General features: G+C 42.3%; 1 protein-coding gene across 4 annotated transcripts in view; it reads left to right on the forward strand.

The window, feature by feature from the left end:
• NDST2 (N-deacetylase and N-sulfotransferase 2) overlaps positions 1-15,245 on the forward strand; it is a 102,245-nt gene that overhangs the window by 43,969 nt on the left and 43,031 nt on the right. For all 4 annotated transcript variants that reach the window (XM_028729046.2, XM_077930658.1, XM_077930659.1 and 1 more), the window contains one exon: positions 4,857-5,048. The gene's annotated coding sequence lies outside the window, so the exon portion shown is untranslated. The remainder of the gene's footprint in view (positions 1-4,856; positions 5,049-15,245) is intronic.

Below are 15,245 nucleotides of genomic sequence, written 5' to 3' on the forward strand. Positions count from 1 at the left end.
GATTCAGCTCATGTAGCTCGTGCTTTGTGTAGATGCATCTTAAAATCAGTCCGCACGGCACTTTCTTTTCTTTTAGCTTGAGCCTAGACTTCATTTGAACTGCCAACTGAACACCGTTTCAATACTCTTCATGTGAGCTGTCCTCATTTTTTTAAAAAAAAGCTTTTTAATGCACAGCAGCCTAAACATTCATTCATTGTTTGTTAGGTGCCATATTTGTTGGACTGTCTTCAAGGGCAGCCCCATATAGAGCGCATTAAAGGTAAAGGTACCCCTGCCCGTACGGGCCAGTCGTGTCCGACTCTAGGGTTGCGTGCTCATCTCGCTCTAGAGGCCGTGAGCCGGCGCCGTCTGAAGACACTTCCGGGTCACGTGGCCAGCGTGACGAAGCTGCAGCTGGCGAGCCAGCACCAGCGCAGCACACGGAAACGCCGTTTACCTTCCCGCTATAAAGCGGTCCCTATTTATCTACTTGCACTTAGGGGTGCTTTCGAACTGCTAGGTGGGCAGGAGCTGGGACCGAACGACGGGAGCTCACCCAGCCGCGGGGATTTGAACCGCCGACCATGCGATCGGCAAGTCCTAGGCACTGAGGTTTTACCCACAGCGCCACCTGCGTCCCATAGAGCGCATTGCAGTAGTCTAAATGTGAGGTTGCCCGAGTGACTGTCCCAGCATGTTGGTGTTCACTCAAGCACATCATGCCCAAGCAAATTGGCTCAAGCACATCATGACCACTCGCTCAAGCACCTTGTCAAAATAGGGAATATTTGCACCTGGCAAGTTAATGCAATTCTTGAGATTCCAGGAGGTGGTCTCTAGGGTTAATATTATGGCCACCTCCTTCAACCTGCTCAGGATCATCCCCTCTCCTAGGGAAGCAATAATTCCATTCGGGACCCAGCTGGTTAGCCCTCTCTCACTAGATTGTTATAAGGTGGAATATGAGTGGTACAAAGAGGCTTTGCAAGCACCTTGTCCACATCCTTGGGCCATAACGACTGAATTTAATCCATCCGCATATGACTGCATCTTATTCTGGACAAATTCACCGAGTGTACTGCAGACACAGTGGCGTCCAATTCATTGCAGCTGCAAGCTACTTTATCCTCCAAGTGCTTAGCAAATAAATCATAGGTGAGAGTCTGGGGGCCAAATTAGATGTGATTTTTGTCACTCATTTTTGTTTAACAAATAGCACAGGGAGGTGGGGGGGATTGCACTGGGATTGTGGCAGTGGGAGGAGGACTTTAACTGTTTCCCCCTTGTCACTGTCTCGGTCAGCATCGGGAGGCCCTGCACCAATTATTTGCAGTGGGAGCTTTCCTTGGTCTGAAATTCCTTGGCTTGAAAGGACAGCATTAAGAATTGGAAATTTTCCCTTGCATGAAAATTATGCCAAAGAAAGCTCCCCAGTCTTAAAAGCCTTGTGGCTGCAATACTGGTGACCAGAGCCAGTTTCAAGTATTTATTTATTTGTTTGCTTAGTATTTTTTTACCTGCCCTTCCCCCTGAGGTCCCAGGGTAGGTTAGAATAAGTTACCAAAACAACAACAACCACGGTTAAAATTGTGTCCACTTTAAAGATCCTGATATTTACATATAAAACCCTAAAAACGCTGAACTAGGTTACCTGAAAAAAATGTTTACCCCTCCACTGTCCAGTAAGCACATTAAGAACAACAAATGGAACATGGTTCACTTTGCACATGGCAACACTGTGGTGGCAGCATTGTTATGGAATGCTCTCCCTGCTGGAATATAAGGAGCTTTGTCATCAGTATTGGCATTTTGCTGGCTCTTGAAGACACACGTGTTTGGACAAGCATTTCCCTGATCTCCTGACTTGATCCTCCAGTTTCAATTGGTGTTTTACCTATTCTAATTGTTACGCTGGTTTAATGGATTTGCTTATTGTAGATTTTAAGTGTTGCATTTTAATTTCAGCGTTTTGATGGAGCTGTTTTATTGTAGATTTTAATTGTGTGCAGGCAGGTTCCTGTTTGTGCGGGGGGGGGGGGCGTGTTCCAGGTCATTTCACACGTCAACACATTCCTTCCCCACCCCAAAAAACAACACATGGGTCAGCAGTTGCACATCAACTGGACGAGTGCAAAATAGTTGCCGCCTGTATTGCTATATTCCTTTTAGTTGGTTTTATAGTTGTAAACCACTTAGAAGCTTTTTTTTTTTTTTTTGCTAGTAAACAATAGATTACTGGGACGCGGGTGGCGCTGTGGGTTAAACCACAGAGCCTAGGACTTGCCAATCAGAAGGTTGGCAGTTCGAATCCCCACGATGGGGTGAGCTCCCATTGCTCAGTCGCTGCTCCTGCCAACCTAGCAGTTCGAAAGCACTTCAAAGTGCAAGTAGATAAATAGTTACCACTCCGGCGGGAAGGTAAACGGTGTTTCTGTGCCCTGCTCTGGTTTTCCAGAAGCAGCTTAGTCCTGCTGGCCACATGACCCGGAAGCCGTACGCCGGCTCCCTCGGCCAATAAAGCGAGATGAGTGCCGCAACCCCAGAGTCGGTCACGACTGGACCTAATGGTCAGGGGTCCCTTTACCTTAAACAATAGATAGATAGTTTAGATTAGATTAGATTAAAAAAAAATCCCGGTAGCACATTAGAGACCAACCAAGTTTGTTTTGGGTACAAGCCTTCGTGTGCATGCACACTACTTCTTCTTCAGCATTTATTTTTTAATTTATTTCGACTGTGTCAGACCAACACGGCTACCTACCTGAAGATAATAGATTAGATTAGATAATATTGGTGCCACCTCACTCCAAATCTCCTGATGACCTCTCCCAGCAGCTTGGGGCACAGCAGGATGCGTTTTGCTCAGCTTTGCTCATTTCTGGTTGCAATTTAAGATGTTCATTGTTACCTTTTAAAGCCTTAAACAGTTTAGGGGCAAGATAGTTGAAGGGCAGTTTGTTCCAGTTATAATTCTGCCTGTTCCTTACAGTCAGTTTGACAAGCCTCCCTATGTCCCTTGAGTAGCTGAAGTAGAGTTAAATGGTGGGGGGGGGGGGGGACATCTTGTCTATGGATTATGGATCTCCCCGTCATGAAAGATTCATTTTGCTTTTTCTCTTACTATTGCATTTTACTATCAAGTAAAGACCTCTTTGTTTAGGCGAGTTTCAATTTGCCCTTCTGTTAGACTTGTAGCTATATTGCTTTGCTCTGCTGTGTGTCAGTTACTGTGATTCACTATATCTTTTTGAAGGGGGGTTAGTAAATTTTAATCTGCCTTCAACAGTGTTAAGGTAGAGAGGCAGGGTAAAAATGGGGTAGATAAATAAAAATGTAGCTTAGGAATGGGAATGCAGCAAGAAGATTTTGATTGTTTTATTGGGGAGCCATTTTAAATTTATCATATTAATGGAACCACTTAAGGCACTCTATTGTGTAGCCTTATTTACTCAACAGCAGTGCAATATTTCAGAAGGCAGAGGACAACCTAGCTGGCTGCTAAAGTTCTGTTGATGGTTTTTCCTCTACCATTTAAATATTTATAATGTAATAGAGGAAATGGAAGGATTTCGGACCATACATACATCTGCACATTTTCTCCAGGGAATTGAACCATTAAAAATTTGGGTTCAGTTCTGATTCATCAGCATTTTTTTTAACTCTCCAGTTTTGTTCTGGTTTGGACATTAAAAAGAGGTTTAGTAACCGGTTCAGACATGTTGAACTGTTTGAAGTAATATTTCGTGCAGAGTAATGTCAACCTCTTATTTTCAGTGTAGCCCTGAAAACTTGATATGCAAGTTTATTTGTAAACTTTTCTGAAGGTTTTCACATACAGAAATACAACAGGATAGAAAGAGGAAAATAAAACATTAACAATGAGATAGACAGTAGAAGGGAATGGGAGGGGAAATATTTGGCTTTTTGAATGTGCTATTCATGTGCTGTGGAATGTAAGGAACTGTGACTCTTCCCTAGGCCTTGAGCATGTTGTCACCTAAAATTGTATTGTTAGATGGCCACATTGTGATGTTGTGGGGTTTTTTGTATTTTATTGCATAAATTTTAACCAATTTCAGATACAGAATGAAGGCGTATACAATTCCTGAGCTTCATTCTTCAGAAATGCCAAAGCAATAGTTATTAGCAGATTATACCCAAGAGTTGTATTTTTAGTTGTATCTTACCTCTATTATTAGGGATGCGGTCGGCGCTGTGGTCTAAACCACAGAGCCTAGGGCTTGCTGATCGGAAGGTTGGCGGTTCGAATCCCTGTGACGGGGTGAGCTTCTGTTGGCCGGTCCCTGCTCCTGCCAACCTAGCAGTTTGAAAGCATGTCAAAGTGCAAGTAGATAAATAGGTACCGCTCCGGTGGGAAGGTAAACGGCATTTCCGTGTGCTGCTCTGGTTCACTAGAAGTGGCTTAGTCATGCTGGCCACATGACCCGGAAGCTGTCTGCGGACAAACACCGGCTCCCTCAGCCTATATAGCGAGATGTGCGCTGCAACACCAGAGTCGTCTGCTGCTGGACCTTATGGTCAGGGGTACCTTTACCTCTATTATTATTTCTAACCAATTATAGATGTATTACATCTTGATTTTTATGTCTTTGAAATAGTCCCAAATTAGTGCCCATCACTTTCGGGGGCCCTGCAAAATGGCTGCTTTAGGCAGGAGTAATTCCTAGTGGATGAGGCGTTGCAGTTGGTTCCATTACATGCAATCTCTTTGAGAAAGTGGAGCGTATGCTATGCCCTTCTGAAGTCTTATCAGGTTACAGCATGCTTTCAGCTCAAAACTGTATTTTGAAATGATATGTCATAGAATAACAGGGATGAATAACCACAGTCTCCTCTTGTTCTTGGACACTTAGGTTTCCCAATACTAACGGATTAGAAGAAGGCATTCTTAAGACCTCCAGTCTGGTACCTTTGTAGTGGCTGCACTGGCCTGCATGTCTTTCCTATGCAAGATTTCCATCAGACAATACCAACAAGCACCACCAACTTGTTTCTTACATCCAGAGCTACTGTGTGTGAGATGTGCTCTTGAACAGCATTTGCAGGTAAGCAACTTTCACTAATCTCTATTGATCTGAAAAGACCTGGCCCTGGAAGACAGAGTGTATGGGCCACCCAGCAAACTCTATTACATGGGCTTCTGCTTGATCAAGGTACCTCAACAGCAGTCTTTGGGCATAAGCTTTCTTGATTTGCTTGGAGTGGGGCTGTTAAAAATCACTAGCAGTTGCCAGGCTCCTTGGATGGTTACTTGAAATTGTTAAAATGTGGGAACCTGGGGAAAGGGAGCCATTCAGTCAGAATGAACTTGCCTTGGTTTTGCTTTTATTTAGATTAAGGTGGAGGAAACCTTTTCTAGCTCGAGAAACAATTTAATTGTTCTGTGTTGAACTTTTTCATCTTGAGCCGTAATTATATACCACATCTAAACAATAGGTTGTACATTGGGAACCAATCAACCTTTTTCCTTCTAGCGAAAACAGCAATAGACCATGTATGGACTCAGGAACCCCAAGCCAGTCTCATCCTCAGTTCTCTTTGGGGACCTAGGGGTCACCTACTAGGGCTTCAACCTTAATTGATTAAATGACGTTGCTTCATTAAAATTTTGGATCTGTTTAATTGGGCATTGCCCCAATATCACCCAATCTTTCATTTTAAACCCTTGTGACTCTTCTTTCCTTTGCATGTCCCTTGTTCTCCAGAAAATGGAAGGTCTCTTTCATGCTTCCATAGACACTTGAGAATTGTGCTCTGAATTCTCCTCTGAGAGTTCCTCCCATTTCTTAGTAGGGGGCATTATTGGAGGAAGCGGCACAGCAGGACTTTGCTACACTCATTTTTCGCCTCCCTGGTGCTGTTTTATAAAATGAGGATAAAAGAGTTGTTCTCCACTGCTGTTGGGCACCTTTCCCATTGGGAAATGGATTACCCAGAGCCCTCTGCAATGATGCTGGGGCCTTGTGCTAATATCCCTATTTCTGGGGGGAGAGGGAACCCAGCCAAGAAGGCACACTCCACTGCTGCTGGCACAACCTTTTTGTGTGTTTTTTAATTGGTTCCTGCTTTGTTGCCTGGATGGGCATAAAAAAGGAAAATTTATTCCAAGATGGTCTTTGGGAAGAGCTGAATGTATGCCTGCAATTACGTGTGAAAGATCATCTATTGAGTTCCACTGTCCACCTGGGGTTTGGAGGTGGGTAGGTGCGAAATCACAGCCCAGAGAAAGTCATATCTATCTATCTATCTATCTAGCAGAAATATATGCAGCAAACATTTGTCTTGCTAAATATTAAGAGGAACCCCAGTAAAGAGACAGATGTAATAAGAAAATATTATATAATCAGTAAATTAACCAACTAAAATCTGGTAAATAATCAGTTTTGTTTAATTGGGTTGCAGCCCTATGAAATACTCAATTTTAATGTGCGTTTAATTGGCTTGCAGCGTGAATAACTACACTTCTTATAATGGAGCCCTGACTTTAACAAGATAAGCAAACAGCTTATTGTGAGTGTTAGAGAGGTGTTAAACCCATTCCTTATCTGTGATTTATTGGCTGCACATTGCACACGCATCCCAGTGAGAGTCCAGATCATACCCTCCCTTCCAAACACACGCACCACAGGATCAAAATACACATTTTTAAGCTCGGGGGGGGGGGGTGTCAGAGAGAAGAAGCTGTAACAGTATAAGAATCAAAACACCCACCACATCTCTGACCAGCTGCTTCCTTGTTCAAAAATCCTTCAAGCTGCTTTTCTATTGCTGTTTTAAACTGGTATCAGGAGGCACTTTCAGGCTTGTCCATATTGCTATCTCTTGCTTATAAGTGGTTGGTTGATTCAATAACTTTTTGCTATGCAGTCCTGTACAGCAGACAGTCCTGGTCTACTCAAAAATATTTCTTAGTTACTTCAATGGGGATTATTCTAAAGTAAGTGAGCTTTAATGATGCCCTTTCAGTTCTATGCCTGGAAATAAACCTATAGAAATGCAATGCATTATTCACTTCCTAACAACTGGTCAACCCTTTTTGCAATGTTGTAGTTAATGCTAGCTTGGCTGAAATAACTTCTCTTTTTCCAAGAAAACAAATTCAGACTGTGATCCTAATCACTCATGCTAGTGAGTGAGCACCATTGACTTGCCTCTGAGTTAACATGTATAAAATTACACTGCAAGTGAGTGTTGAACAAGATCTTTGTTTGGGAGCCATTATCCACTGTAGTTGGGAGGCAACATAAGACCTGGAGGTCATAGTCAGTATGTTGTGCTTCCTGTGTGTGTTTGCCAAACTGAATATACAGCAGGGCTTTTGTGACTTTAAAGCCAGCTCTGGTGCTAGTGTTTGCTTAGAAAGTTGGAGAAAGCATTTGTCACGCACCGAAACGTTTCTAGATCTTGAAACTGACTGCTGTGCTGTTCGGAGAGCCAGTGTGTTGTGGTGGCTTCAGTGTGGACTATGACCAGGTTGGGCAAGGTTCAGATTGCTGCTCAGCCATTGGGCTCATTGAATGACCAAGGACTCTCTCAGCCTAGTCTCAAAGGAGTTGTGAGGATGGTGGGGGTACACACTATATACATTGCCCTACATTTGTGGGAGGGAGGAAAATGTTATAGAAGGTGATGATTATGGCCACATTAATAAATGTATAATTCACGATAATCTAATTAAATTATGGTGGGCAGGGGGCAAGGAAGTTAGCAGATGATAGGTATTATTTTCAAATATATAAGATGTCCAGTTAGTGATCGATTGATTTGCAGAATGTTTTAGTGGAGATTTATTAGTAATGATCACAGTGACTTCTCAGATTAGGATAATACAAACAAGCTATTGGGAGGGCTTATAAATAGAGCAGTATTGTATCAAATGCCAAGTATGTATGACTGCGTTTTGAATCAGGCTCTTGCAAAGTGGCAGGTTTCCTAATTTATGTATGTAGTATCTAATATGTAAGGACCATCTGCACCCTTAGAACTTGCCCAAACCCTACAGTCACCCTTGAAAGCCCTTTTCTTTGTCCCAGGATGAGCCTATTAGTGAATATTACGGGCAAGGATTTTCAGTGGTGGTCCCTCAGTTGTGAATCTCCTTCCCTGGACAACTCCACTTAGCTCCTCCCCACTAGTACACAGGAGAAACAAACCATAATCCGTTCCTCCGTGTTATGTCCAAACCAGGGGTTGTGGTTCGTTTCTCATAAACACACGACTATAAGTAAACCAAAACTAATTGTGGTTTTCTTGGACTTAAAAAAAAATCACCATACCTAGTTCAACCATCACGCTGAACAAAGGATCATAGCTTGTCCTTTTCCAGTCACAAGAATGCTTGCTAAACTAAGGCTATAGATTGGAAAGCCTCAGGCCTGATTTTTTTTTTATTTTTAAGAATGATGTTTTGTGGTATTTGTGAAGCTGTTTGCTCCGTTACTAAGATATTGAAGACAAACTGTCACTAGTGCGTGTTACTTGAGTGTGATGGACAGCCCTCTTGTACCACTTCAGAAGACAATGGAATGTGCACCTTGAAGGGAGAGAACATGCTTGACTTCCTGCCTAAGTCTAAAGTTAAAAGGCTTCATGAAGAGCATTAAGTAGTTTCACAGTGCAGATCAAATGCCGATTATGATGGAGAAAAAACGTGACTTGGAAATGTTGAAGAAAGTTATTTCTGCTTGATTCATCTGTTTTTAAAGGAGTGGTGAAAAGAAGATAAAAATAACCAGCCAATTCTACATAATCCTCTAGGTTCTTTGTGACTGGCTTGACTTTTGCACCTACTCACGAGCCAAGCTTTCCCACGCGTCCTATAAGCATTCTGTTACTTCCTGGCTTAGATGTGTGTGGAGTTGGGCAAGCAGTTTAAACTTCCCAGGATTCCGGTGTTAGCTTCTAGCCCTTTCAGTTACGGGGGGGAATCTGTGAATGTTACCTGATTACATGTTGACTAGACTCCATGTGGACTACAGGAGGAAAATAAGCAAATTTATTTATTTACTTACTTATTTCATAGAATTTATGTACCACTTGATTGGTTGTTGTTGTTGTTTTTTAAAAAAACTTTCAGAGTGATTAGCTAAGGAAAAAACAATACAGTGGTACCTCTAGATACGAACGGGATCCGTTCCGGAGCCCCGTTCACATCTAGAGGTAAACTTATCTAGCGATGGCACGTCTGCGCACACACGTGTCGCTGTTCGCCACTTCTGCGCATGCGCGTGATGTCATTTTGAGCGTCTGCGCATGCGCAAGTGGCGAAACCCGGAAGTAACGTGCTCCGTTACTTCCAAGTTGCCGCAGAGCGCAACTCGAATGTGCTCAACTCGAAGCGTATTTAACCCGAGGTATGACTGTATACATATCTGTCTGCTTTTTATTTAAATGTACACCTAGTTTGGCCCCTACACAATCAGCCCTTGAAGGAAATAGAGGAAAGCACTGCTATCTCACAGAAGATTTTCTCTAATTAGTGTTGGACAAGGCAACACTTCCATTGTTTCTCAAAGCCTTATCTAGTCTGACAAACAGGGATGCAAGAGCTGAGCCATAAGTGATGGCTGTATTCAAGTTAGAGAATGCTTATTTTAACTTGCCAATTTACTGCGGTGTACCAAGTATCAAAATATAGCAAAACCGAGATCCCTTTCTGTCATAATTTGCTGCACCCAAAGTGTTGTAGCTCCTGTTGTCCCTGCTGCAAATGTCTACCAGCCACCCAAGTGTTCTTCCCCCCTAAACCCATAGGTAGAATTCTACAAGAGTTGGCTCTTAGAACACTTACAAATATCTTCCTCATGAAAATACATGTAACATTACTCAATTAACTTTGTTTAATCAAGGTCATGGCTTAATATCAATGTCTAGTTACAAAATAATTGAAAAAGATTTTGCCATAGTTTAAATCTTCTGGGTTGTACACCTATTGCTCCTCTGCTATGTATGTGATTATTCTCTCTGCAGAAAGTAGCAGTGAACACAGCTGGTTCTCTGTCACCCTCACCACAGGCTTAACAGAGTGTCTGCTTGACAGATTGTGATTGCATACATGTGCATCCGAAGGAGGATGCAAATACTAGGAGGTAAAACACTCAGTGGTTCATTTAAGGTGGATGCAGCAACGCTACTTTGGCATGTCCACATAATTGCAAAGGCAGCTTATGATATGCTATCACTAATATGCTACTTAATACGTTATAACACACCCAGTCTAATAATTCTCAAGAGCTTAGAAACAGCACAGAACTTTGTACAAGATTAGAGAAAGGAAAAACTTTAGAGCCATTCCACTTCCCTGTGTGATATTGCCACCACTGTCATCATATTGCCAACCTCAAACACAACACAATCTGATGCTTAGCATGAATGCAGATGCAATGTTTCTCTGAGGACTGGTTATTATTATTATTATTAATCTTTAGGGTTGGGGGAAGGAATCTTTTTTAAAGGTTTGGACCTTTAAAAAAAAGTTTGCTGTTTCTAATATGTTTTTATTATCTGATTGTAAGCTGCTTTGGTGGGTGCAAAATGTAGGATATCAATTTTTTTTATAAATATATGCTTAAATCATGTAGACAAGAAGTGTAAAAGGTCAAGTTGTCTTTTGCATCTATATATACTTTTCTGTCAGGTGTCAGTTGTAGCCTGTTATCAGGATTAAATATTTAGGAATCCTGTACTTTTCTAAAGGCCGTTTTGTACCATAATGGAATTGGGTTAAAGACTTTGGGCCACACAGAGAGTAATACATGTGCAATCAGATACCACAAAGCACCTGTTGCACTCAGGTTTCTGTCAAATCATTGCAAAGTGGAAATTCAGGTCTGATTGATGCTCAAAAGTATGAGGAGGTACAAATCCCACAGATCTGTTTCTTATCAGGTGCTCCACACAGTAAACAAATGCTGACTGATGGCAGAGCTTTTGAACAGATGAGTTTCAGATAATGGAAAGAACCTTGGCTGTTTCTCATCTCCAGTTTGGCAGCTAGATTTATAGAAGCTGAAGAACACCTGAAATTGGTTGTCTCTCGTGATAATGACAGTAGAGTCAAAACAGGCCTGTACAGTGGAGGTTCTGGGCAGGTATCTGCCATTAGTATTGAGTTTAGCATGTATGCACATTTTAGCTTTCTGTTGGTGAGAATTCAGTGGTTCCTGTTTACACTGCTGCTGTTTCTAAGTGTGTCTGGGTTATCTCAAAGCTATGGGTTAGTTCTACGCAAGTTTAATCAACCCAGGCTGCTGATCCTGTGCCTTACCTATGGCAAATCTCAGCTGCTTTTCAGTGGTGAGTGGGGACTCCTATAAGAATCATAGAATCATAGAGTTGGAATAGACCACAAGGGTCATCGAGTCCAACCCCCTGCCAAGCAGGAAACACCATCAGAGCACTCCTGACATATGGTTGTCAAGCCTCTGCTTAAAGACCTCCAAAGAAGGAGACTCCACCACACTCCTTGGCAGCAAATTCCACTGTCGAACAGCTCTTACTGTCAGGAAGTTCTTCCTAATGTTTAGGTGGAATCTTCTTTCTTGTAGTTTGAATCCATTGCTCCGTGTCCGCTTCTCTGGAGCAGCAGAAAACAACCTTTCTCCCTCCTCTATATGACATCCTTTTATATATTTGAACATGGCTATCATATCACCCCTTAACCTCCTCTTCTCCAGGCTAAACAAGAGCTTGGAGGTCCTTGGAACAAGCCAGTTTACTGCCAAACTTCCCTTTTGGTTTGTCACTCACTCGTTGAAAATTGTTCTGTTGTAACTGAGTTGAAAGAAACTGACAAGCAGATGCCAGTAACTATGGATTCTTTTTCACATCACAAAAGAAAATCAGTGTTGACACATCACCTTCGGAATAGAAGCATTAAACGTTCATTTTCCACACTTCATGAGAACTGTTGCAGTGCCATTCAAAGTCTGACATTTTTGTTGCTTTCTTTGATGTAATTCTACCAAGGTATACTATGGAGCCCTCTAGATTTAGATCAGTGGTAGCCTATGTGGTTGCTTCCAGATGTTGTTGGACCACAATTCTCATCTAAGTATGGCATATGCTGATTGATTCATGGTGGTAAATGTTCTGCCTGGGTTTTAGATTTTTACTTACTGATTGCAAATCATTGACCATCTCTTTTATTGGAATGTATAAGAAATAATTTTTATATCGGGATTTGTAGTCTTCGGTGTTATGTTTTCATTTAGATACATAGTGCACCTTTGAAAAGCCATGTTTTGCCCTGGATATTTTAAACTGTGGAAATGTTTGTTGAATTGTCAATAGTACATCTAAACAGAACGTCCTAACATATAAAAACTCCACCAAGCAAATCTATGAACACTGTTGTATTATAGATCACTTACATGATCTGTGGGTATCTCTGCTGCTAAGAAGTGGATTCTGTTTAAATAAGGATCTTATCATTAATTTACACTTTCATTGCATTTTGGGGTTAGATAAAAAATTGTGCAATGCTGTGCTGAATAGTTTTCCTGGCTAATCAGCTACTTCAGGATGGCTGCACTCTTGATGACCCATCCATACTGAACTTCTGGATCAGACTTGTGTGGCTTTCCACCTTCCCATTCAGCACTTCCATCAGGAACAATGTATCTTATTGTTGGGGGGGGGGTGTTTATCTTGAACATATAAATATTGCTCTCTGTGTGTGCACCATGGAAGCTTCAGTAAAGTGGTCAAGCTCGCCAACACGAAACTGCTGCTTTAAGCGGAGTTGTTTTGCTTGGCATACACAAAACACACACTTTATATAGGTTGCACAAAGACTTTTCTCTTTCTGGCCCCAGAGGGGTTTCTGTACTTCAGAGCCCTTGCTGAACAAAATCCACACACACAAGTTCTAAGTCAATTTGCACAAAGTCCTGCAACAGATTAGAGCAGTGGTTGCCAACTCGTGGTCAGCGTAGCCCATGGGGTCCACGTAAACCACCTGGGGATCCGTGGCACCACTCACAAAACAAAAACTACCATAGAGATACCATAATTTTCAAAAGTAGGGGGTCTGTGGCTTGGCTTTTGAAAAACGGGGAGATTGCAGTACTGAGCTAATTGAGAACCACTGGCGTAAAGTTTTTTGAGTCCTGAAGTCTGGCACTTCTCCAAGTCTTCTCAAATGAGCTCTTCTCAAAGTGTTCAGATAACTCCACTGTTCCATGGTAGTCAGGAGTGGATAACCACCCACTACCCACACCATTATCAGAGCTCTTTTATACAGAGCTTACATACCTAATCTGCCCAGTAACACTGATAAGGAACTCATCAGATTCAGCCGGGTGCCTCTCAGGAATCAGCTCTTTCCTCACTACTAATGGAATTAACCCATTAACACTTACAGCTTTTAAAATACACAATCCTTGCGCAGCCATATTCCTGGTTTCCCAGTCCTCGGAAGAGAACAGAATGATTTTATGATGTGACAGTCAACTAGTAGCGTGGCTCTCAGTAGATCTCCTTAGTGTGTGATTAAGTGGTGTGAGGGCACAGGGGTTAGCCAGCCTGTGTTTCTCCTTAAACAGAAGGGTGAAGTTTTGCTGCCTTCTCCACAGATGTTAAAAATATCAAATAATCCATACTCTAGCCCTTATTGTAATCATGGAAATGAATGATTTATCAAAGCTCTCCCTCGCGGATACCATCTGTCAAGTGCGGAGTGAGAGTGATGTTTGCCTCTGCTTCCTTGCAGTCTCCTCTTTGCTGTGTAAGAGATGACAAGTGTCAGGTGCAGGGAGAGCAGGGAATTATTAGTGCAAATGTTAGCCCCCTTGGGAAAAGAGGTTTTAACTCCTTTAAAAGGACCTCCATCCCCTCCAGTCAAGTAACCCTTGTTAGAAAACCACCATCTGAAATGCTACCACAATAAAAATACTAGTCCAGTAATTTTGAACCTGTATTAATTATTGTGCCGTCTCAGATCTGCACATTTGTAGTGAGACGAGCGATTTCAACAGTGACAAAGTGGGATATCACCGAAAATCCTTTCTTTTTCAAAAGACGAGTCACAGGCAAGGTGAGGGCACACTCAGAATTGTGTTTCTTAAGGGAAGCCAAATATTGCCCATATTAGCAGATGCACAAAGAATGTAGCTATGTTTTCCCAAACAAATTAGAAGGATAATCTTACAGGTATAGCAAAGTTGCTAAGTCAGATTACCTGGTTCTTGCAGAAGACATTTAAAAATCAGAATTATTATAGAATAATGAGATAGTCACAGTGAAACTTCTTGGTTCATTATTGATTGACAGACAGAATGTGACAGAAGATGGCACATGTAGCTTGGCATTGGCATTTTTGGAGTTTAAATGGGTTTCATTAGGTGCTAGGTAAAGGTTTATCTATCTAGAGAATTTTTGTGCTGTCTTATTGTTACAGAAGTGCTGACTTGGTGTCCTCATAATGTCATTAGAATGAGCACAATGCCATCAAAGTTAAGTGTTCTTAAATCACATTTGAAAGGCAATGAGAAGTGAGTATCCTTGGCTGAATTGTTTCTAGGATTTGTCACCTCAGCCATTAACGATTCCTTATCCATAAGACAGGAACTTTAGTTAAACACATGTTTAGGAGACCTGGAGCATGCTACTGGTTCTTGTTAGACATAGAAGGTGAAGGGCAACAGCCAGTTTGCAAGTATTGAACCCCGATGGCATAGTTCCCTAGATCAGGCCAAATGTTCTGTTCTAGTTCTGCAAGAGGAGCCCATGGAGCAAGGCAAGCCAGTTGTTGTAGCACGAAGGAGAGAGAGCTTTTGGTGAGCATCTAGCTCTGCTTTTCGGCTTTTACTTCCAGTCTTATCACTTCTATTTTCTGCCCCCTTTTGGAGGACTAGGGTCAACACTCTGGTCTGAAGATAGGCACTTCCTCTGCCTGGTTAACACCTTGCCCTGTTGGACTGGCAAGTTAGAATGGAAGGTTCACAGTCCATCAGGGGAAGGTGCCCCTGAAGAACCTTGCTGCAGTATCCTGGGCCCTGGTGCTGTGACATCTAGTTCTGTGGCTGCTACCTGTCAGCCGCTACTTCAGTGATCCCCTCAACACTAGCATCAGAGCCAGGAACCCAGTCTGGCTCCTTAGCCTGTGTATTGGTCATTGATGGACTCCAGAGCTATGACACCAATCCATCTGTCCCAGGACTCTGCTTCCAGCAGTGGCCAATCATATACCTTTGGGAAGCTTCCAGTGCATTATACTAATCCAAACTGGGTGTAACCAGGGA

This window comes from Podarcis muralis, chromosome 6 (genome assembly GCF_964188315.1).
Source record: "Podarcis muralis chromosome 6, rPodMur119.hap1.1, whole genome shotgun sequence".
Lineage (NCBI taxonomy): Eukaryota > Metazoa > Chordata > Lepidosauria > Squamata > Lacertidae > Podarcis > Podarcis muralis.